The following is a 24,207-nucleotide window of genomic DNA, read 5'->3' on the forward strand; positions in this document are numbered from 1 at the left end:
AACTTTGCCAAGTAGTCACACTGACTACAAAGAGAACTGATAAATGTGGTCTTAATTCTGTGCAACAGTGTGTCTACTAAAAATTAGAGGGATCATATTAAGTGATATCTAGCAGTCTCCGTCACACACATTCCTACTTGTACTTTGCTATTTTGAGGTCATACATTTTGCTCTATTGCTGCAGTCCTTCCATAAATTAAGCATATGCTCAGGTACTATCTTGGACCAGAAAGCATAATGTCTATCTTGGTGATCATCGTAAACCCCAGCATCTATCATAGTCTCTAGCAATTAGTAAGGGCTCAAAATATATTTGCTCACTGAATGAATAAATGAATGACCAGAACCAAAAGCATCTGGCACATGGTAGTTACTAAATAAATATTCATTCCTTTTTATACTTCCTATTTCTAGCAAAGTCAGTTTCTATATGCATTTAAAACATGGCATAGCTATCTTTTTTTTCCTGAATACTACAGATATTATATTGTACATCTATTTATTAAAGTATGAATTCTGTTTAATTAAATTTAGATGCTCTGTTAACTGAATCCTAAATTGTAAATATTCTTAGAAATTCATCATTTTCGGGGTGCCCGGGTAGTCCAGTTGGTTAAGTGTCTACTTTCAGCTGAGGTTATGATCCCGGGGTCCTGGGATTGAGCCTTACATTGGGCTTCTTGCTCAGTGGGGAGGCTGCTTCCCCTTCTCCTCTCTGCTTGTGCTCTCCTCCTCACTATCTCTCTCACTATCTCTGTTGCTATCTCTGTCTCTTTCTCAAATAAATAAAATCTTTAAAAAAATTAATCATTTTCAATATTTTCTTTTTAATATCCTTATAGGAATTGATAAAAGTAAAAACCATAAACTAAAGTATTATTTGATGTTTATCCAGATTATCACTCATCAGTCACAACAGGTGCAGTTCTTAGGTCAAGTAGCCAAAAGCAATGACAATTATTAACCAAAGCAATAAACCATGGTCCAGCAATTATAATATTTTCCATAAAGTTTAATTCATAATTAGACATATGACATGAACAAAATTGAGATTGGAAAAATTTCACTATGATATCCCAAGACTCATCTTACTTCAAAGATTACCTGTGGCTGATCAGTAAAAAACAGCTCTAACCCACAGTATTAGCATTATTTGAAAGATATGCCAGGTAGACCAGAGTTGTGAAATATTTTTGTTTGCTAAAACACACAAAACCATTCATCCTCTAATTAAATACATAGGTAGTATGTCAACAGACAAGCCTCCAGATGCTAAATTAAACATAAAATATGTTTGCCCACTTTAGGACATGACTAATGAAATAACTATGGTAGGATTATTAGCATACAGAGTATGGATTTCAGAGTTAGCCAAATCTGATTTTTTTTATAAAGCCACGTTATTGTGGTAAATTGATGTGCAATATAATTCATTGATTTTAAGTTTACAAGTCAATGAGTTTTAACAACATATATATGTAACAATCTTACTAATTGAGATATAGAACTTTTTGTAACAGTCCACTCATGCCACTTTGCAATTAATCCCCTCCTGCCACCCCTGGTCCCTGGAATCCAGATTTGATTTGTCTCGATTGTTTTGCCTTTCTAAAATTTTATATAAATGGAAATATATTAAGTATATGTTTCTTTATGTCTGACTTCCTTCTGTTTGCAAATGCTTTTGAGATTCATCCATTTTTGCACGAATAACTAGTTTGTTCTTTTTTTATTGCTAACTAATAGTGGTATATTCAATTCTCTGGGTATAGTCTATATTGTTTATTGATTCAGAATTCATAAGAATTTAGTTGTTCCCAGTTTTAGCTATTATGAATTAAGGTGTTAATAAAAATTTGTGTCTAATTCTTTATGCGGACATATATTTTCATTTTCTATGTATAAACCTAGTGAGATTTAGGGGGTGGTAGAGTAACTATGTTTAATTTTTTTGTGGGACCACCAAACCATTGTCCAAAGTGGGTGTACCATTTTGCATTTTAACCAACAACATAAAAAAATTTGCCTTTGCTCCACTTTCTTGCCAACACATATATTGTCAATCTTTTTAAATTGTAGCTTTTACAATCTTGTGTAGTTGTATCTCATTGATTTCTTATTTGCATTTTCCTATAACAAACGATGTCAAGCATCCTTTTGTATTCTTATTTGCCATTCTTTGGTGAAGTAGCTCTTCAAATTTTTTGCTCAGTTTTTAATATGGTTGATTGTATTCTTACGTTTGAGTGGTAAGAGGTCATTTTTTTTTTTTTTTAGATTAATTTATTTGAGAGCGAGAGCAAGCAAGTTGGGGGAGGGACAGAGGGAGAAAATCTTCAAGCAGACTCCCTGATGAGTACAGAGCCAAGGCGGGACTCGATCTCAGGACCCATGAAATCATGACCTGAGCCCAAACCAGGAGTCGGATGCTCAACCGAATGAGCCACTCAGGCAATCCAGAGTAGTAGGAGTTCATTTTTAACATTCTAGACATCTTCTATGAAATACATGTTTTGAAAATGCTTTCTCCCAGTCTGTAATTTGCCTTTTCATTTTTTTAATAATGTCATCTGATGAACAAAGATTTTCAATTTAGATGAATTTCAATTTATATATATTCAATTGTTAGAGATTCAGACTTCTTGTGTCCTAAGACATTTTGCCTAACATAAGAACACAAAAATTTCCTCTTTTTTTTTTTCTAGAACTTTTATAGTTTTATCTCTTAGGTTTAAGTCTATTATTCATTTCAAATAATTTTCACTTATGGTGTGAGTTAATATTTGAGGTTCAGTTTTTCCAGCAAGCAATCTAATGATTGTAGCATTATTCATTTTAAAGATTTCCCAATTTAATGACTATTAAACTACTTTGCTCTTTTTTGAAAATCAGTTGGCTGTGGGTCCGTTTCTAAACTTTACATTCTGTTTCATTGATCCTTATGTCTATTTTTATGCCAACATCCTACTCTCTTGATTGTTGTAGTTTTAGACTAAGTCCTGAAATCAGGTAGTTTAAGTCTTCTAACTTCAACAAGTTCAAAAAGGACTTTTCTGAATTGATGAGATAATGATGATAAATAATCTCTCAGTTTGTCTGTAACATATTAGACATTCTATAAATGTCACTTCCCTTCACTGTGATTTTTCCTTCCCCCAAAACATAAACAGCTTAGGTTCCTGTGCATTGACAGTTATTGGATTTTACCTGTTTGAAACTCATATAAAGATAAATTTAGGTACAAATCTAAGTTCTTGAATCTTGAGTGCTTGAGATTAAAATCAGCTGACACAAATATAAGTGCCATATGGATGGATGATTTTTGTAGTCAATGCAATTATTGTTGAATGGAACTGAATAAAAGGTATTTTGGTCCTCATATCTTTCAATAGAGGTAAATATTTGTTGTTAACTTCTCCCACTACTGTCCATTCATAAAATGCTATTTTTTAGCTCATTCTATAAGGTAATATTAAACATTTTAATTGAATTCTTCTGGTTAATGTTTTGAATAGAAATAATGGATATAATCTGCAACGCAGAGCATGAGAAGTTGCAGTTGTACATGCTGCTGAAAACCTGTGCATACTTGTCAAAATCTTTACAACTTCTTAGTGCATTTCCATTTCTTATACAGAGAATCCGTTTCCTTCATATTTCCTTGCTTTAGGAATTTAGATTTATCAGATTTTGCTTTATTTTGATGAAGAGTATAATGCGATAGTGTGAAAAAAAACAAAAGCAGAAAAATTTTGATAGTGAAATCTAATGATATTTGCTAATTTACTTTTTTTCTGTTGGGATTCCCCAAGATGCATAATATTCAACCTCCATTGTTGCCTATAAACTCTCTCAAAATTATCACACACACTTTAACTGTTTCAACTACCCCTGATGTGGATTCTGATAAATGGATACCTCTAGATATCATAAATCACACTAATATTTCTAAACTTCAATTAAACATATTTTCTGGATTTCTTTAGGCAACTCAGAATCAACATGTTCAAATAAATTATCTCTTCTCCTAATCTGTATTCTATAATCTGTCTTTATATTCAATTGACTTTTTCTCATTAATAGAAACAATGTAAACTCAATATAAATAATATGAGAATAGCAAAACTATAACAATGAAATATAAATCACCTTTGATTTCATCATTTAGCAGGAATCACTTTTCTATCCATCCTTTTTTTAATGCACATGAATCTATTAATGTCATAATGTTACAATGTCTTATAAAATTACTACAAGAGATTGAGATAAGAACATATACATTTTTGGGCACGTAGGTGGTTCAGTCGATTAAGCCTCTGCCTTCGGCTCAGGTCATGATCCCAGGATTCTGGGATCAAGTCCCTCATCAGACTCCCTCCTCAGTGGGGAGTCTGCTTCTCCCTCTGCCCCTCCCCACCTGCTCCTGCTTGCTCTCTCTTTCTCTCCTCTCTCCCTCAAATAAATAAATAAAATCTTTTAAAAAAAGAATATATACATTTTACCTTATTTTCATTATATCAAGAAAAATTCCATGCTATTTTATAGTCTTTGAAAATAATTTTTTAATGAGTGCATAAAAATTTATCATATGGATAAGCTATTGCTGAATAGATTGGTGTTTCTAGAGATTATTTTTTAAGATTTATTTATTTGAGAGAGAGAGAACAAGTGGGGGTGGTAGGGTAGAGGGAGAAGGAGAAGCAGATTCCCCATTGAGCAGGGAGCCTGATGTGGGGCTTGATCCCAGGACCCTGAGATCAAAGGCAGCTGAAGGCAGACACTTACCTACTGAACCGCCCAGGCTCTGCAATTTCCTTCATTATATATTATGCTGTAGCAAACATCTTTCACACATATAGTTTTCACTGATTGTAAGTTTATCATAGGCTCCCTACAAATAAATTGATCAATGTATGGAATTTTTTTTTTTTTTTTTTTTTTGACAGAGAGAGACACAGAGAGAGAGGGAATACAAGCAGGGGGAGTGGGAGAGGGAGAAGCAGGCTTCCTGAGGAGCAGGGAGCCTGATGTGAGGCTCAATCCCAGGACCCTGGGATCATGACCTGAGCTGAAGGCAGACGCTTAACGACTGAGCCACCCAGGCGCCCTAATGTATGGAAATTTTTAAAGAATAGTGTATCAAGTTGTATTTCAGAAGAATTGTATTAATATAAAATGACACTCGGGGCGCCTGGGTGGCTCCGTCCTTAAGCGTCTGCCTTCGGCTGGGGTCATGATCTCAGGGTCCTGGGATCGAGCCCCGCATCAGGCTCCCTGCTCGGCCAGGAACCTGCTTCTCCCTCTCCCACTCCCCCTGCTTGTGTTCCCTCTCTAGCTGTCTCTCTCTCTTTCTGTCAAACAAATAAAAAAATAAAATCTTTAAAAAATATATATATAAAATGACACTCACAAGTGGACCAAATTCTTACTTTCCTTTATCATTTTTAAAGCTTTTTTTTTATTTTATGGGCAAATTTTATACTTCATATTGATTTCATTTACTTTGTTTACTGGTGAAGGTAAATATTTTGTATTAATTTTAGCACTTTTATCATAATTTACAATATTTTTAAGTTTGAGACTTCTATTTATTTTTAATTTTTAATTTTTAATTTTTTTAAGATTTATTTATTTACTTGAGAGAGAGAGAGCACGTAAGCACACATGAGAGTGGGCGGAGAAGAGGGAGAGAATCTTCAAGCAGACTCTCCACTGAGCATGGAGTCTAAGATCAGGTTCAATCTCAAGACCCAGGAGATGACCTGAGCCAAAACCAAGAGTTGGACACTCAACTGATGTCCTGAGCCACTCAGGCACCCCTCTATTTTTTTTTTTAATTTTCAACTAATACTTCTAATGAATTATTGGCATTTTTATATGTTTAAAGATAGTAATATTTTGTCATGTGTCACCTTTTTTTTTTTTTTCAAATTTTTTCATAAGCTTCTGGTAGAGTTTTTCATCATTCACTTACTTTTCTTTATTATTATCTTTTGCAGTTAGCTGCCTAAAATGGACAGTTTATTTTGTGTTGTCAGTGTTTCTAATTATTTCAGCCTATTTTTATCTCTGTTTTAATCTTAGCTTGTTCATATCTATTTCTTACAATAGAATTTATTTTAATGACTCCGAGTATTTCTCCTCTAAATTGTCTTGTTTGTTATGTAAATTATTTTCAAATTGATGGCTTCCATGTGTGTCTTCGAGACAAAGTTCCCTTTTCTTTATGTCACAAGATTTTTATGGACCCAACGTTTCAGTAAATTTGTTTTCCTTTTTTGCTCATATTTGGATAGAGAAAAGTTTATTCAGAAGTAGCATTTAATAAAGTAGGGTGGTAGAATACTAAGGGCCACTATCAGTAGCTATTTTGAGTCATGGCCGCTTCACTTTTCAGAGAAAAGATCTGAAGGACAGTCAGGGTGATATTTATAGTTGTCTGGGAGGGACAAATTCTCCCTCCTTGTGGAGGAGCATCTGTTAGGGGAATCACACCTGCCCTCTTTCTACCCTGTCAGTTACATTTCCCACAGGAATGAGTATTATTTCTAAGGACTGAGTTTGAGCGAAGGCTCATAACCTGCTTGGATCAGCTAGTCCTTTCCTCCTTTTTGATATATACTTACCTACAGAGAACACACATTCTATGCTGCACTTTCATCCCATACAAGGACAGATCCCCTCAGAATAGGCCTATATAGGCTCAGCACTGCCAATGACTGTGAATAAATTAATCTCTTATTTGGGTATGAAGATTTGGCAGCCCACTTTATAATCTTAAAACATACTTTCCAATATCATCTTCAACTGTTATAAAGATAATTTCTATCTTCATCTGCTTAATTACTCTGTTATTCATATTTATTACTATTTTTAATTTAGGGGAAAATTGATTTTTTTTTAATTTATTTTTTATCTCCATACCTATAACCCCCCCATCAATTCTCTCCCTCAGGTAACAATTTTAATATGTTCCTTACATTTCTTTATATTTAAATATACATGAAAAATATATGCCAGTGTTTGTGTCCATTTTTAATTTACATAAACAGCATCATGTTCTGTATCTCATTGTCTCTCTCCTTAAAAAATTAGTTTTTATTTGTTATTTTTTATTGTATAAAATTCCATGGAATATGTTTACCATATTTTACCATATCTATTTGATATATTATCAATATTGAGATTATCTCCAACTTTTGACACAGTTAACATGGCAATGAACATTTTAGAATATGACACCTCCTAAACCTGTAAGATTTCCCTGGGATTTACACCTAGGATTGAAATTGCTGGTTGATAGGGTATGTTTTATTTAATTTGAATAAATAGTGCCAGAATGACTTCTTGATGAATGTCCCAGTATATACTCCCTCCCAGAGAGTATGAGGGATTTGTATGCCCACTTTCCCACTGGTGCTTGATATTATCTTGCTTTATAAATTTTACCTAATAAATATAAGGTGAATTTTGAAGAATGTGAAATTTGTTTGTTTTAATGTGCATTAGTCTGCTTACAAAGGTTTATCTCTCTCAATGCTTTTAACTCACACACTTCTGCAGTTACTATTGTGTTAGGACTTAATTCTGCTATTATATTATTTTCCTTTTACTGTTGTCTCTTTTTATTTCCTTCTTCTCTTTTATTGATTTAAATTAAATAGACTGAGATTTCTTCTGCTTGTTTAAAAGTTATTTCATTTTCTTATCTTGATATTTGTTAGCCTAAGATCCATCCTAATATATATTTACACAAAATGCTACCTCTGAGTAAGTCCTCTTATGAACATGTTCTCTCCTTACTGCATTATGTTGATATTGTCTACAATTTTAGTCCTAGTTTAGTGAAATACTTTCTTTTCCTTTTCCTCATCCTAGACTTTGACAAGTTATTTCACCATTCTTATTCATATTTCTTGCAGCATCTTCTGGATTTATTTTGCTAATCTTCTGAATACTTCCTCTGAAAGTATTTTTATTATGGGTCTTGGTGTCAAGTCTCTTGACAATTCCATTTCATTAAATTAAACAATTTTCTGGATATAAATTATAAGTTCAACATCCTTTTAAATCAAATATTGGGCGCCTGGGTGGCTCACTTGGTTAAGCGACTGCCTTCGGCTCAGGCCATGATCCTGAAGTCCGAGGATGGAGTCCCATGTCGGGCTCCCTGCTCGGTGGGGAGTCTGCTTCTCCCTCTGACCCTTTCCCCTCTCATGCTCTCTCTCACTCTCTCTCTCTCCAATAAATAAATAAAATCTTTAAAAAAAATCAAATATTAAAATTTCTATTCAATAGCCCCCCTGCCTCTATTAAAAAGTCTTATGTCCAAGTGTTCATTAAAACTTTGAATTTTATTTTTTTTATAATTTTAAAGTTTATTATAATGTGTTTAGAGTAATTCTACTCTTTGGCACCCTATAAATGTTCTCAATCTGAGATATTTGATCTGTCTATACCTTTGGGAAATTTATATCCATTTTTCTTCAAATATTTCCCCATTTTATTTACATTTTCTTCTTCTGAGACCCTTACCATCTAGAATTTTGAACTTTGACTCATATTTAACACATCTGTCATTTTTTAAGTATTTATTTTATTTTTTAAGTATTTTCTGTTCTTTCTCATTGTCCTTAGCAGGAAATCCTCCTTATCACTCTTTTATTATTTGACTTTATCTATTTGACTACTTACCATTATCTATCAGGTTCCCTTTTTTCAACTATCATTTTTACACTTAATACCCAACTGATATTATCTTAATTCTGTTTTCAAATGGCTAATATCCTTTATCTCCTTAAATACATTTATCACATATTTTGAATTTTTATTTTTCTGTTCCAGTGTTTTTATTGCACTTTGCATAAGTAATGCAGCTTGATGTTTTATTTTGAGTTGTACTCTTCACTTGTTATGTTCCCCTCAGTTTTTCATATTTTCTCTCTTGAAATGTGTACTAGGGAATGGTCAAGGCCAGGCTCCATTCTGTATCAGCCCTTGGGAAGAACACTAGTTTTGAGAGCTATAGATCACATGTAACCATACTGATGACTCCCATCTGTTGTCATTTAATAGGTCAGTTTTGCTAGCCAGACACTGCTACTAAGTCTTTATATTAATTTAAATCAAGGACTGTTTCTATCTCCAGAGGATCTGGATTCTAACAACCTTTCCAAGGCAATACCCCTCTTTTTTTGACTTTCATGCAATTTTCTTATCACTGAACATGCTTCTTTATAATAAACTCCCTTTACTAGACAAATATGAACAAGGTATTTTTTGTCACCAATAAAGCCAGTATAAGCTGTATCTGATATATTTCTAAGCAATAATAGAGGCATTATGGGAAAATAATTTATATTTAAGAAACATATTAACTCATTAAGACTATTTAGAGGTTTCCCTAATATGGTCGAGATGCCAGTTAATACTGGAAGTATAATTCACTAACAAAGTTTGATACTAATAATTCAGTTTGATCAAAGAGACAGTTTCTGCTTCTACTTAAAAAGAAAGACTAGCAGCAATGAGGCATTAAGTGAGCCGTTAAGTGTTGCATATTTGCTTTAAGTAGTAACATCAAATATCTATGACCTATTTTCCTAAGAAGTCAAATTTTTTCTACTCGTTTGTCTAGAATACTCTGACAGCTAATTTTATTTTTAAATGTGTGTATTTAAGATGTTTTTAAATAAACATATTTTCTTTAAAAAAACAAAGGAAGGATGTTATTCTGTGAAACATTTTCAGGTGTCTAAGCTGCATTTTTTAATGATTCAATGTTGAATTTGTAAAAATTTTTCTCTCATTACAAAATAAGACTCTTTCCCCCACATAACTGTGTTCATTAGTCATTTTCCACTAATTTCTGAGACAAGAAAACAGTAGCTTTATGATGAACAGAAGAAGAATCTATCAGGCCCCAGTCCCTTTTCATGAACTAAGGACTGATGTCAGTGACTGTCAGATACAAGCAATTTTCCCCATAAATCTCCTTTTCCTTGCAGATCAAATCATTGTTCCCTTACATTGCACAGACTTTTGTTCAGGTTTTCTGTTGTATAAAATTTAATGAGAGCAGCCACCAAAAACATTATAAGCTGAGTATGTGTCAGAGAGAAATCTTCAAGTATGTTGAGAAACCCTCACGTAATTACCTGTGATTTCTTTTAGCTAGCAGCTTCTTTTTTTTAAGATGGGGGAAAAAAAAACAAAAACAAAAAACCTTAAAGGTCCAATATTGATACTGACTCCCATTTAGTGTGTATGTATGAGTGGGTGTGTGTGGTGTGTGGTGTATGTGTGTGTGTGTGGTATTAAATACAATTACAGGCTCAGTTTAATAATAACGTGAGACTTAGAATTTGACTCAAGTTTAAAAGATGTGGTGATGGAATATATTCCCTACCATGGCCAGGCCCAATTATGAGAATCTCACCTATTTCCTCTTTTCCTCTGCACCAGCCGTCACTTGCTTGGCTGCTGCCGTCGTCTGTTGCCAGGGTCATGCACCTTGAGGCAGACAGCTGGGCCCCCTTGATGGAAGATTCCCACCTCTATAATTCACCTAGACCTCTTTAATTCACTCCCACCCATCATCTGCCAGAGGTACAGCTTTACGATTGTTCAAACATATCACAAGATATATCGGTTTGCTTTGCCCTTTGGGTACACTAATCTTTTTTCTGAGACTGTGTGCTTATTGGGGGAGAGGTTATTGTTTCTAGTCAGGGGGTGTGAAGACATAATGAGAATGTGCTTAATTTATGGTCGCTGTTGCTATTTGCCTTATCTGTGCTATGTCCTTTCCAGATATTTCCCAAAGGAACACTTAATTCATCTAAAATATTTCATATATAAATCCACACTTATGTGGTAACTTCACTGACACATGGTATAAACTCATTTCTTTCTATTTGCCATTTTGGCTCAACATGTTCTGGAAGGAAAGTTTGCCTGATCAAATGGAAGAAACAAGGAACTCTAATAGAAAGAATATAGGTCCCTTTTCTACTACAATTTTCACATTCTCTCCAAATGAAACCCATAAAACACTTGTAGTTTTATTTTTGCAAAATAATAGAGGGTAAGCTGTTGGATAGAAGAAGGAACTAGTTTAAAGGCTTGCTGATGTTGGAGATTTTTGTTCTTTATCCTCAAAGTTGAAAGCCTTTGGAAGAGCAAAAGATTATATCTGTGTTGGCATTTTACTATGGTGGGGATCAAATGCCACTGATTCATGCTCATTAGGACTGCTTCTCCCTCACCTGGGAGGCTTAAAGAAGTCTTTATGAGAGCTCAGTGAGGATTAACTTCATAGGCAAGAATAATAAGAAAAAATCTGTATGGTTGGTCTTAATTTGTGAAAGAATGAGATCATTTAGTTATTATGCCCTGGGAACCTTTAAAAATTTTAAACACATAATAGTCAGAAATATACATCTTAAATCCTTTAAAATCTGTGAGAGATGAGTTATTACAATAGTCATTTTATTTTATCTCCAGTAAGAGAAAACCTAATGTTGGTTATCTTGAGTGGGGGAGGAAAAAAATTAAAAAAAAAAAAGCTATCAATTTCCCTTGGTTGACTTTACCATATCAAAATGATTGCATGGTATACTTGGTATGTAGGTGTGTGTTTGCAAAAACTCGTAATTTTAATTCAGAAGGTATTAAGTACTTACTATATTTCTGTTATGAACACATAATACATTATAAATACACATACAGGTTTATTTTCTAATAATGATTTGTCAATCTAACTGCCGTTTACTTTCAAAATAATTTTGAATGGCTTTAAAACCAAAGGACCTCACTGTATAGTTGGAGGAATTGGAGCCCAAAAAAGAGAAGGGCATGTTTAGAGTTATAGTGTCAATTAGTGTCTAGTTTTACAGTGCCCAGACTACACACCTCCTGACACCCTGTAACTTATTTGAAGGCTAGTCACTATTATGGAGAGTTAACGTGACCAGATGGGTTTTTTACAACTTCATTTTGCCATGCCAATATTTGGCATTAAATCTATATTTATAGATGAAAAACCTCAAGGATAAAAATGTAAACAAAGTTTCCATACAATGTAGTTCCTCACTGTTCTGTTTTCATGTGATTTTGGTCAGTTCAATAAATTAGCAAATATTTGTTTAGGACCCACATGCTAGATATGGCACAAGTATTAGACTAAAAAAAATAATAATAGTAATAAGACCCAGTGACTGCAATCAAAGAAAGGATATTTCTATTGTCTCACTTATTATATTGGGTAACGATTATATGTTTGCATATCTACCTTCTCTACCCTCTTCCCAAGAAAATTCTACTATTGAATAATACAGACTCTGTCTTATGACTATAACTCACTGATAAGTGAAATATTTTCTTTAAATAGCAGATCCTAATTAGGATATCCTCGTAGTATTTATAATTGATTCAACTCCCTATCAAGATCTTCTGACTAAACAGCCTAATGGAAATTTCTATTTTTCTTTCCTTAATTAATACGTAGAAATTTTCTCTCTCCCCTAATATAATATAAACACCAGAAATATCCCTGACCTTTACCCCATTACCTCCTTCAATAATAATGCATTTGAAGAGGTTAAAACAAAATGCTTCAGCCAGAATTCCTCAACTCTGAAACTTTTAATCAAGCCAAACTCACAGGACAGAATGAAATGGAGGTAAGATATGACTCAGTAGAAATTGAGACACATGAAAATTTCTCCCATCTCCTACCTCATCTTGTTGTCAGCTAGTAAAAATTTTTCTCTTCCTCTCTTGTTTTTCTAGAATCCAATGATCAGAGTCTAGAAAGGACATTTTTACCACTTCCATTAGAAGTATATATTGGCTTGTCTTTTACACTGAAAGATATGATTTCAACAAAGGGACAGTTAATCATTTTATAGATTTTGCTCAGAGTTGCTATTGACTGTGGTTGGATTTTGTCTAATGCACCTATTTGTAAACAAGATTAGACCTGCTTAGGACAGCAGATGATCAACTTCTATTAGTGTTTCATGTATACTTGAAGGAATGTATATTCTGTCAGCATTGGATGCTATGTTCCAGAGATGTCAATTAGATCAATTTTATTATATTTTTTGCTCAGGTCTTCTATCCATTTGATGACTTATTGCCTGCTTTTCTGTCAGTTATTGAGACAGGTGTGTTAAAGTTCTCACTATGGCACATGTATGTTTTTCTCTTTTTTATAATGTCAGTGTTTGCTTTGCATATCCAAAGCTATATGTTACATGTATACAAATTTATCAGTTATTCCATTTTATCATAAAGTAAGGTCTTCTAGACCCATTTCTCCCTTAAAGTCTATTTTGCCTAATAGTAGTATAGACATACTGATTTTGCGTGTTTGGGAGGAGGGGAGGAGAATTAAGGTGACTGCAGAATGTATCTCTTTCATACTTTTAATGGAAAATTCTCTATGCACTTATTTAGTAAGATTTGTTTCTTGTAAGAAAGATATTGCTTTACTTAACTTTTATCACAATATTCCTTCTTTTATTTAGAATTCAAGCACATTTTATACATACTGACAAAGTTTAGTTTATATCTAACAGAGAATGTTTTTGTTTGCTTACCCTATGTTTTATGTGCCTTTTCTCTCTTTTCAACTACCCAGATATATTTTATTATTCTATTTTTCCATTTCATCACCTAAAATTACTTATTTTTAAGATAACTTTAGATGGCTATCCTAGGAATAAAAACATGCTTCTGTACTGTGTATATTTTAATATATATTAGTGCTTATATCACTTCCCAGACAAGGTTAGAACTCTGGAACTATTTAACTCCATTTGATCCAAACTAACTTGTGTTATTTTCATATATTTGAATTTTATGAATATTTTAAGCTTCACAATCTAATAATATTCACTTAAAATTTCCTGACTTCATCATTTCTGTGGTTCTTTATTTTTTCTGGCATTTCTATGTTTCTTTCTGGATAGATTATCTTCCTCCTGAAGATTTCTTTCTTTTTTTTTTTTTTTTTTTTAAGATTTTATTTATTGGGCACCTGGGTGGCTCAGTTGGTTAAGCGACTGCCTTCGGCTCAGGTCATGATCCTGGAGTCCTGCATCCGGCTCCCTGCTCGGCGGGGAGTCTGCTTCTCCCTCTCCCACTCCCCGTTTGTGTTCCCTCTCTCGCTGTGTCTTTCTCTGTCAAATAAATAAATAAAATCTTAAAAAAAAAAATTAAAGATTTTATTTATTTATTTGAGAGAGAGAATGAAAGAGAGAGAGCACAAGAGGGGGGAGGGTCAGAGGGAGAAGCAGACTCCCTGCCGAGCAGGGAGCCCGATGTGGGACTCGATCCCGGGACTCCAGGATCATGACCTGAGCCGAAGGCAGTCGCTTAACCAACTGAGCCACCCAGGCGCCCCTCCTGAAGATTTCTTATTAATATTTCCCTTAGAACATGCACAATGGACAAAAATTCTTTCTCTTTCTCTCTTTCAATCTGAATATCTCCTTTCACCTTCATTTTTAAAGGATATTTTTGCTTGGTATAAAATTCGAGGTTGGTCCTTGTTTTCTTTCAGTGATAATATGCCTTCCAGACTATAGAGTTTATTGAAACATCAACATTCAGAATTATCATTGCTCTCCTGATCATAATATATCTTTTTTCCCTCTCTGGCTGATTTTAAGTTTTCCCTTTTTCTTTGGCTTTCAATAGTTTGATTATAAAATGTCTGTATATGTTTTTCCTTGAAATTATTCTGCTTCAGATGCACAAGGGTTTTTGAATCTGTGCTGGAGTTTTTCATATGTTTTGAAAAGTTATGTCAATATTTCCTCAAATTTCAGTCTTTCCCATTCAGTCTCTCTTTCTAGGGCTACAGTTTCATATATTTAAAACCTTTTACTATATGCAGCGTTTGTCATATATGGTTTTCTCTATTTTTCCATCTGTCTGGACTCTATACTTCATTCTGGATACAATGTAATCATCTATTTCCAGTTCACCATATATCTGTTTTGCTGTGCCCAATATGCTGTTAAACCTATCTACTAATGACTGAATTTGGGTAATTATTGAGTTGTTCAAACCTATAATTTCTATTTGATATTTCCATATATTACAAATCTCTGTGAAAATTCTACATGGTAATACCAATTTTCTTAAATATGTTAATCACAGCTATTTTAAAGTACATTACTATAACTCCAAGAATTTCTCTCTCTATTTTTTCTTCTGACCTTTTCTGTCTGTTGCCATGCCTTGTGATTTTTAAATACATGCTGATACACATAATAAAATTTAGAAGATCTGTATGATGTAAAATTCTTCCAAATACGGAAAAATTTATGGAAAGTCACAGATACCACATCCTCTATAAGCAGTGCTTTGTCCATTCAACATTATTGGTTTCCTGCTATATTTGGTACTTTGTTCTTCCTTGATCATAAAAGCAGGAACATAGCAGGAACATTGTTTCTATTGTCCTTATTGTTGCTGTTTTTTGTTTTGTTTTTGAGAATAAAGACTATGGTGTAGAGATGGGCACCTGGGTGGCTCAGTTGGTTAAGCGACTGCCTTCGGCTCAGGTCATGATCCTGGAGTCCCGGGATCGATGCCCGCATCGGGCTCCCTGCTCGGCAGGGAGTCTGCTTCTCCCTCTGACCCTCCCCCCTCTCATGTGCTCTCTCTCTCTCTCTCTCTCTCATTCTGTCTCAAATAAATAAATAAAATCTTTAAAAAAAATATGGTGTAGAGATGAAAATATTTAGGTAGTTATTTGTCATGAATTATGCCAAGCAATGATAAAGCAAGGAAAATAGCTCTTAGGCAAGCATGAAAGGAAAGATTAGTCTACTGAAAAACTGGAGGCAAAGAAGGAAAAAGTATAAGATAGATAATAGTAAGGCTGGAGCTTAAGAGAACACTCAGCAACCCATGAAAGACCTTATAATCATTTCTCTTTTTTCTGGAGCATGTGAATGCATTGGTGGGAAGCCATTAGTGTGATTTAGACAAGGAAATGGATCAAACCTACATTTTAGAATAATCTCCGTAAAAGCAGGGTAGAAGATAAATTATCAGGGGACAATAATTGAGTGAAGTATGCCTGTTAGGAAGCTGTGGAAGTAGTGTAGTAGAATAGTATATTAGATAAATATTTAGGACTTGAGTAAAGGGTAAATGGTTGTAGAAAATTAGGGAGAATCAGCAGTGTGCTGATGCTGGCTCATGAGAGTCAAATGAGTGTGCATCTTTTCCCAACTATGTGTTCAGTGACATCACTTTGATGGCTTGAAATTTGCCATGGTAGATATAATCTACACAAAGATAATTGGCAAATATCAAAAATCAAGGTTTATTCTTTTTCTCAGACAACATTCAGAACATTATGCTAGGCAGAATGGATTAGCAAAATGTTTAGAAGCAATCTATAGAATTTGGTGATTTAGTATATCTGGAGGGTGAGGAGAGGATGAGTCAAATTTATCTGTCAGGCTTTTCACTTGGGTAAACAGATGGGTACTGTTTCTATCAACTGAGATACAACCTAAGAGTAAAATTTAGGGCAGGATCTTGAATTTCAGATATAGGTGGAACATTTAAGGCAAGATATCCAGCAAGTGATAGGATATATGAAGTTTTGAGTCATCAGCATGTATTTGTAGTTATTTTAATTTCACTACAGATTATTCAGGGAGAGTGTGCATGTCAGAATTGGAGGAGAAAATTTAGAGGATTTCCAAATATTAGTGGGTGAGATGAAGTAGAACCCAAAGGGAGGCAAAGGTCATAATGGCATGAAAACTAGCAAAGGGTGTTGTTACTGTAAAAAGCAAAAAAATAGGAGTTTTTCCAAACTGAGGGCATGATCAGCATTGCTAATGCAGCAGAGGTGTTCACTCAGATCCTAGAACTTGAAATTTGCCCTGGAGTGGGTAAGTATGAAATCACTGTTGATCCAAACAAATGAAATTTCAGAGTTTGAAGAAAGTGAATGGGTGGTAATGGAGTAAATATAGTAACTGTGATCAAAGGTTTGAATTTTTCTGCAGTCAAATGCTCTACCACTGAGCTATACCCCCTGAATTTTTCTGTATGAACAGAACAGGAAAAATTGAGATTCAGTCTAATAATGGACATGACACATCTAGATAAACATAAAGAAGGGGGGCAGAGAAGAGGCCACATTGAAGAAGGTAGGAAGTGTGGAGACATAGTTAGAGGAGAAATGGATCATGGGTGCTATGGAGAAGAGGGAGCTGTGGTCAGGGAGAAGGGTGAGAGAGAGGAGCACACAGGAGAATGCACAAGGAGAATGCTTCCCCAAAGCCATTGGCTTGGAAAAGAAAAGTAACTGAAATTCATGAGTTTTTACAACTAGTGGGGCTTAAAGCCTGGAATTTCAAAGGTTAGCCGGCTTGGCTGGGATAGAGCCCAGAGGGCACTGCACTGCTTCTGGAGAGAAGACAGGCAAGCAACCTGGGGGGTGGGGGGTGATAGCCAGCTTGGACATAGAAATCTGAAGAATGCCTGGGGCACACAGGTTAGAGATGATTCACTCTCCTTTGAACTTGTCTCTGAGAGGCAGCATTCAGGGAGAGACCTCTTCAGGAACAAAGGAGCTGGCTGGAACCATCTTCCTCCCTTACCCTTCAGCGTAAACACAGAGCCACCTATGGGAAGAAGCCCAACACCAACTCTGGCTACCTAATTGGCTTATGCCAAACCCTACCCCCTGCACTCTGGCAAGACTACCCTTCTTAGCCAAGTTTGCCTCGGTCCCAGTGTGGTAGGCCCCTCCCCAAGAAGACCAGCCAAAACCTGGCCCACACCATATCTTCCAACCAGAGAGTTCTGCAGGGCTTCAGTTCTGGTGGAGTTGGTGTCAGGTCTCATTTCACAAGCAGACCAGAACACACCTAGTTAAAACTCACCACATTCAGGCCAGGGACAAACACTGCCCAAAGCAGGCAAGGTGACCCTCTACAAATGACTGGCCTGAAGGATACAGCAGCTAAAACATGACAGCAGAGTGCACACAACACACACCAGAGACAATGTCTGAAGAGCCAGCCAGTCCTCTGGTCTACTAAATGATCTCTTCTTCATAAGGCCATTACTTTCAGAAGCAGGAGACAGAACTGGCTTTACTAACACAGAAAAGAAGGCAGAGACTTAGACAAAATGCCAAAATGGAGAAATTTATCCCAAATGAAGAAAAAGATAAAGCCACAACGGAGATCTAAGTGAAATAGATTTAAGTAACATGCCTGATGGAGAATTTAAAGCAACAATCATAAGGATATTCACTGGGCTTGAGAAAAGAATAGAAGACATTAGTGAGACTATTAATGCAGAGATAAAAGAGTTAAAAAAAAAAAGAATCATGAACTAAAGGACTTCATGACCACTAAATCAGCCTTTCAAGGCATATTAAAGGAGAATCTTTGAGTGGGAAGGGAAGACGAAAATTGACAAAGACTAGAAAGGAACAGAGAAAATCTCCAGAACCAATGACAAAACAAGCAATAAAATGGCACTAAATATCTACCAATAATTACTCTGAATGTAAATGAACTAAATGCTCCAATCAAAAGACATAGGGTATCAAAATGGATTAAAAAAAAGACTATCAATATGGGTCTCTTGTAGCTGCCTACAACAGACTCATTTTAGATCTAAAGATACTTGCAGATTGGAAGTGACAGGGTGGAGAAACATTTATCATGTAATGGATGTCAGAATAGAGCTGGGGTAGCTATACTTATATCAGACAAACTAGACTTTAAAACAAAGACTGTAACAAGAGATAAAGAGGGACAGTATATAATCATAAGGGAGAAAATCCAACAAGAAGATATAATAATTGTAAATATTTATGCACCCAACATGGGAGCACTCAAATATATAAAACAATTAATAGCAAACATAAAGGGACTAATCTATTTTAACACAATAATAGTAGGGGACTTTAGTCCTCCACTTACATTGATGGACAGATCATCTAAGCAGAAAACATGAGGAAACAATGGCTTTGATGACACACTGGACTGGATGGACTTGACAGATATATTCAGAACATTCCCTCCTAAAACAGAATACACATTCTTTCCAAGTACACATGGAATGTTCTCCAGAATAAATCTCATACTGGGTCACAAAATAGTCTTCAACAAATACTAAAAGATTGAAATCATACCATGCACCTTTTCTGACCACAATCCTATGAAACTAAAAGTCAAGCACAAGAAAAAATTTGGAGAGGACACAAATAGTTGGAGGTTAAACAACATCTACTAAACAATTAATGGATCAACCAGTAAAACAAAGGAAAAGAAATACATGGAAACAAATTAAATGAAAACACATGATTCAAAACCTTTGGGATACAGAAAAAGCAGTCTTAATAGGGAAATATATAGCAATTGACAGGCCTATCAAGAAGCAATAACAATCTCAAATAAACAACCTAAACTGACACCAAAAGGAGCTAGAAAAAGAACAACAAATGAAGCCTTAAGCCAGCAGAAGAAGGGAAATAATAAAGATCAGAGCAGAAATAAATGATATAGAAACTAAAAAAAGAACATTTCAACAGGAATTCGTTCTTTGAAAAAAATTATAAAATTGATAAATCCCTAGCCAGACTTATCAAAAAGAAAAGAGAAAGGAACCAAATAAGTAAAGTCACAAATGAGAGAGGAGAAATAACAACCAACAAGACAGAAAAACAAACAACTATAAGAGAACATGATGAAAAACTATACGCCAACAAGTCAGACAATCTGGAGGAAATGGATAAAGTCCTAGAAACTTAAGCTACGAAAACAGAAATAAGAAGACATAGAAAACTTGAACAGACTGATAACCAGCAAAGAAATTGAATCAGTAATCAAAATCTCCTATCAAACAAAAGTCCAGGGCCAGATGGCTTCAGAGGGGAATTCTACCAAACATTTAAAGAAGAGTTAATAGCTATTCTTCTCAAAATATCAAAAAATAGAATAAGAAAGAAAACTTTCAAACTCATTCTATGAGGCCAGGATTAGTCTGATACCAAAACAAGATAAAGACTCAATTATAAAAGAGAACTACGGCCCAATATCCTTGATGAACATGAATGCAAAAATTCTCAATAAAATACTAGTAAACCAAGTCCAACAAGACATGTAACTATGAATCACTGAACACTACATCAAAAACTAATGATGTGCTATATGTTGGCTAACTGAACATAATGAATAAAAATTAATACATTTAACAAATCATTCACCATGATCAAGTGGGATATATTCCTGGGTTGAAGGGTGTTTCAATATTTGCAAATCAATCAATGTGATACACCACATTAATAAAAGAAAGGACAAGAACCATATGATCATTTCAATAGGTGCAGAAAAAGCATTTGACAAAGTACAATATCCATTCATTATAAAAACCCTCAACAAGGTAGATTTAGAGGGAATACACCTCAACATAATAAAAGACATATATGAAAAACCCACAGCTAATATCATCCTCACTGGGGAAAAACAGATTTTCCTCTACCATCAGGACCAAGAAAAGGATTCCCAGTCTCAACAGTATTATTTAACATAGTACTTAAGTCAGAAAACAAAATAAATAAAAGCAATCAGACAACAAAAATAAATAAAAGGCATCCAAATCAGCAAGGAAGAAGTCAAACTTTCACTATTTGCAGATGACATGATACTCTATATAGAAAACCCAAAAGACTCCACCAAAAAATAGCTAGAACTGATACATGAATTCAAGTCACAGGATACAAAATCAGTGTACAGAAATCTGTTGCATTTCTATACACCAATAATGAAGCATCAGAAAGAGCAATTAAGAAAACAGTTCCATTTACAATTTCATCAAAAACAATAACCTACTTAGGAATAAACATAACCAAATAGATGAAAGACCTATATTCTGAAAACTATAAAACACTGATGAAAGAAATTGAAGATGACACAAAGAAATGGAAAAAACATTCCATACTCTTGGATTGGAAGAACAAATATTGTTAAAATGTCTATACTACCCAAAGCGATCTACATATTTAATGCAATCCCTAACAAAATACCAAAGTGTTTTTCACAGAGCTAGAACAAACCTTCCTAAAATTTGTATGCAAATATAAAAGACCCTGAATAGCCAAAGCAATCTTGAAAAAGAAAAGCAGAACTGGAAGCATCACAATTCTGGGCTTCAAGCTCTATTACAAAGCTGTAATCATCAAGACAGTATGGTACTGGCACAAAAACAGACACATACCTCACTAGAACAGAATAGAGAACCCAGAAATGAACCCACAACTATATAGTCAATTAATATTTGACAAATCAGGGAAGAATATCCAATGGGGAAAAGACAGTCTCTTTAACAAATGATGTTGGTAAAACTGGACAGCAACATGCAAAAGAATGAAACTGGACCACTTTCTTACACCATTCACAAAAATAAATTCAAAATGGATGAAAGACTTAAATGTCAGACCTGAAACCATCGAAATCCTAGAGGAGAGCACGGGCAGTAACCTCTTTGACATCGGCCATAACAACTTCTTTCTAGATATGTCTCCTGAGGCAAGGGAAACCAAAGCAAAAGTAAACTACTAGGACTTCATCAAAATAAAAAGCTCTGTACAGCAAAGGAAACAATCAACAAAACTAAAATGCAACCTATGGATGGGGAGAAGATATTTGCAAATGACATATATGATTAAGGGTTAGTCTCCAAAATACATACAGAACTTATAAAACTCAACAGCCAAAAAATGAATAATCTAATTAAATATGTGCAGAAGACATGAATAGACATTTTTCCAAACAACACAATCTGGAAGTAATGGAACAAGTCCAACAGAAACATGAAAAGTTGCTCAACATCAGTTACCATCTTGGCAATTCAACCCAAAACTACAATGAGATATCACCTCACAGCTTTCAGAATGGCTAAAATCAAAAACAGAAGAAACAACAGGTGTTGGTGAGGATGTGGAGAAAGGGGAACCCTCTTACATTGTTGGTAGGAATGCAAATGGTGGGTCACTCTGGAAAACAGTACGCAGGTTCCTTAAAAAGTTAAAAATAGAACTACACTATGTTCCAGCAATCACACTCCTAGGTTTAGCCCAAAGGATACAAAAATACTAATTCAAAGTGATACAGGCACCTGAATGTTTATAGCAGCATTATCTACATTAGTATAGAAACAGCCCCAGTGTCCACTGACTGATGAAAGGATTAAGAAGACACACACACACACACACACACACACTGGAATATTACTTGGCCATAAAAAAGAATGAAATCTTGCCATTTGAAATGACATGGATGGGGCTAGAGTATATTACACAAAGTGAAATAAGTCATCCAGAAAATACCATATGATTTCACTCATATGTGGAATTTAAGAAATAAAAAAATGCGCAAATGGCGGAAAAGAGAGAGGGCAAATCAAGAAACAGACTCTTAACTATAGAGAAAAAACGTATGGTTACCAGAGGGGAGGGGGCCAAAGGGATGGGGGAAAGAGGTGATGGGGATTAAGGAGTGCATTTGCTATGAAGAGCACTGGGTGTTGTATGGAAGTCTTGAATCACTATATTGCACATCTGAAACTAATATTACACTGTATGTTAAATAACTGGAATTTAAATACACACTTTAAAGGTAAAAAATAAATAAAGAAAAAAGAAAAAAAAGAAGAGGGGCAATTACCATGGTAATCACTCCACCAGTCTTTTACAAAGTAGGATTATGGAAGGCATGCTAGTAGAAAAGCAGAGTAATTGTGACAATATCTGGGAGACTCTGAGCCTAACTGGGCTCTCTGTAACAATTATGAGACTACTTTTTGTTAGTTACCTGAGAAAATATATGTTAAAATACTTACACAAGTTATATGTGCCTGTATCACTTTGAATTAGTATTTTTGTATCCTTTGGGTTAAACCTAGTAGTGTGATTGCTGGAACACAGTATATGTTTTTTGTGGGTTTTTTTTTTTGTTGTTTTTAAAGATTTTATTTATTTATTCATGAGAGATAGAGAGAGAGACAGAGGCAGAGGGAGAAGCAGGCTCCCCGTGGAGCAGGGAGCCCGATGTGGGACTCGATCCCAGGACCCTGGAATCATGACCTGAGCCGAAGGCTGACGCTTAACCGACTGAGCCACCCAGGCGTCCCTGGAACACAGTATATGTTAAGATTGCTTACACAAGTTTCTTTTACCACCTTTGAAAGCATGGCTAGTGACCTTGAATCACAAAAGGATCAATGTTTGCAGGTTAAATAAGGCCTCTGAATGAGAGTGTCAAAGATATACATACTGGTCATATAACTTTAATGATGTTCCTTAATTTTGCTCACAGCCTGTACCTAAGTTTTAACAATGGGACCTCTGCTTGCCTTGAAAATGAGTTTCAGCCTTGTTCAAAAATTCTATTATTTGGCTTGTTATTTTGTTCCATGCAAAAGTTCTGGTCTTTGCAATCTGCAGGCCCCAGACTCCTTGGATCCCCTACATTTATTCCCCAAAGATAATATATGCTCGGTTTCACTTAGCTCTTCCAAATCTTACTTTTTCTTTAATATCTGATTCAAGCCCCATCTACTCCTGAAAACATTTTTGTTTAATCTCACCTACTCTAAGAGATTTTTTCCTTGACATTCAGCCCCTAATCATCTTTATCATTGCTTGAATACCTAATATTTTTGTGACTTCTCTTGAATCATGTATCATGTTTTCATTTAATTTTCAGTTCAAATTTTAATGTGTTGTGTCATCTCTGCAACTGGAATGCATGTTCCTTGTGGGGTTATTTTATTTTGTTTCTATCCAAAGGAGCTTCTAATAGTATCATACTTATGATAAAATTTTAATACATACCTTTTGAATACTGATCATCTATTGAATACTGTATAGTTACTCTAAGCACAGGATGTATTTATGCTGCTAGCAAATTCTTTGAGAATATTCAGCTACCCTGGTCACACAGAAACTACATTAAGGATTTTGAAATATTATACATGAGAACAACTTATCTCAGTCAAATTCTTGCCATAGCAACTGCTGTTTATTTCACAAAGAATGAGACTGATTTCTATTGAAGGTAATGTAAAGCTGGATGCTTCAGAGTGTTTTGTTTTGTTTTGTTTTGTTTTGTTTTTTAAAGTGGAGTTATACACACATACATACAACAA

Source organism: Mirounga leonina, unplaced genomic scaffold (genome assembly GCF_011800145.1).
Source record: "Mirounga leonina isolate KUSES-001 unplaced genomic scaffold, KU_Mleo_1.0 Mir_173, whole genome shotgun sequence".
Taxonomy (NCBI): domain Eukaryota; kingdom Metazoa; phylum Chordata; class Mammalia; order Carnivora; family Phocidae; genus Mirounga; species Mirounga leonina.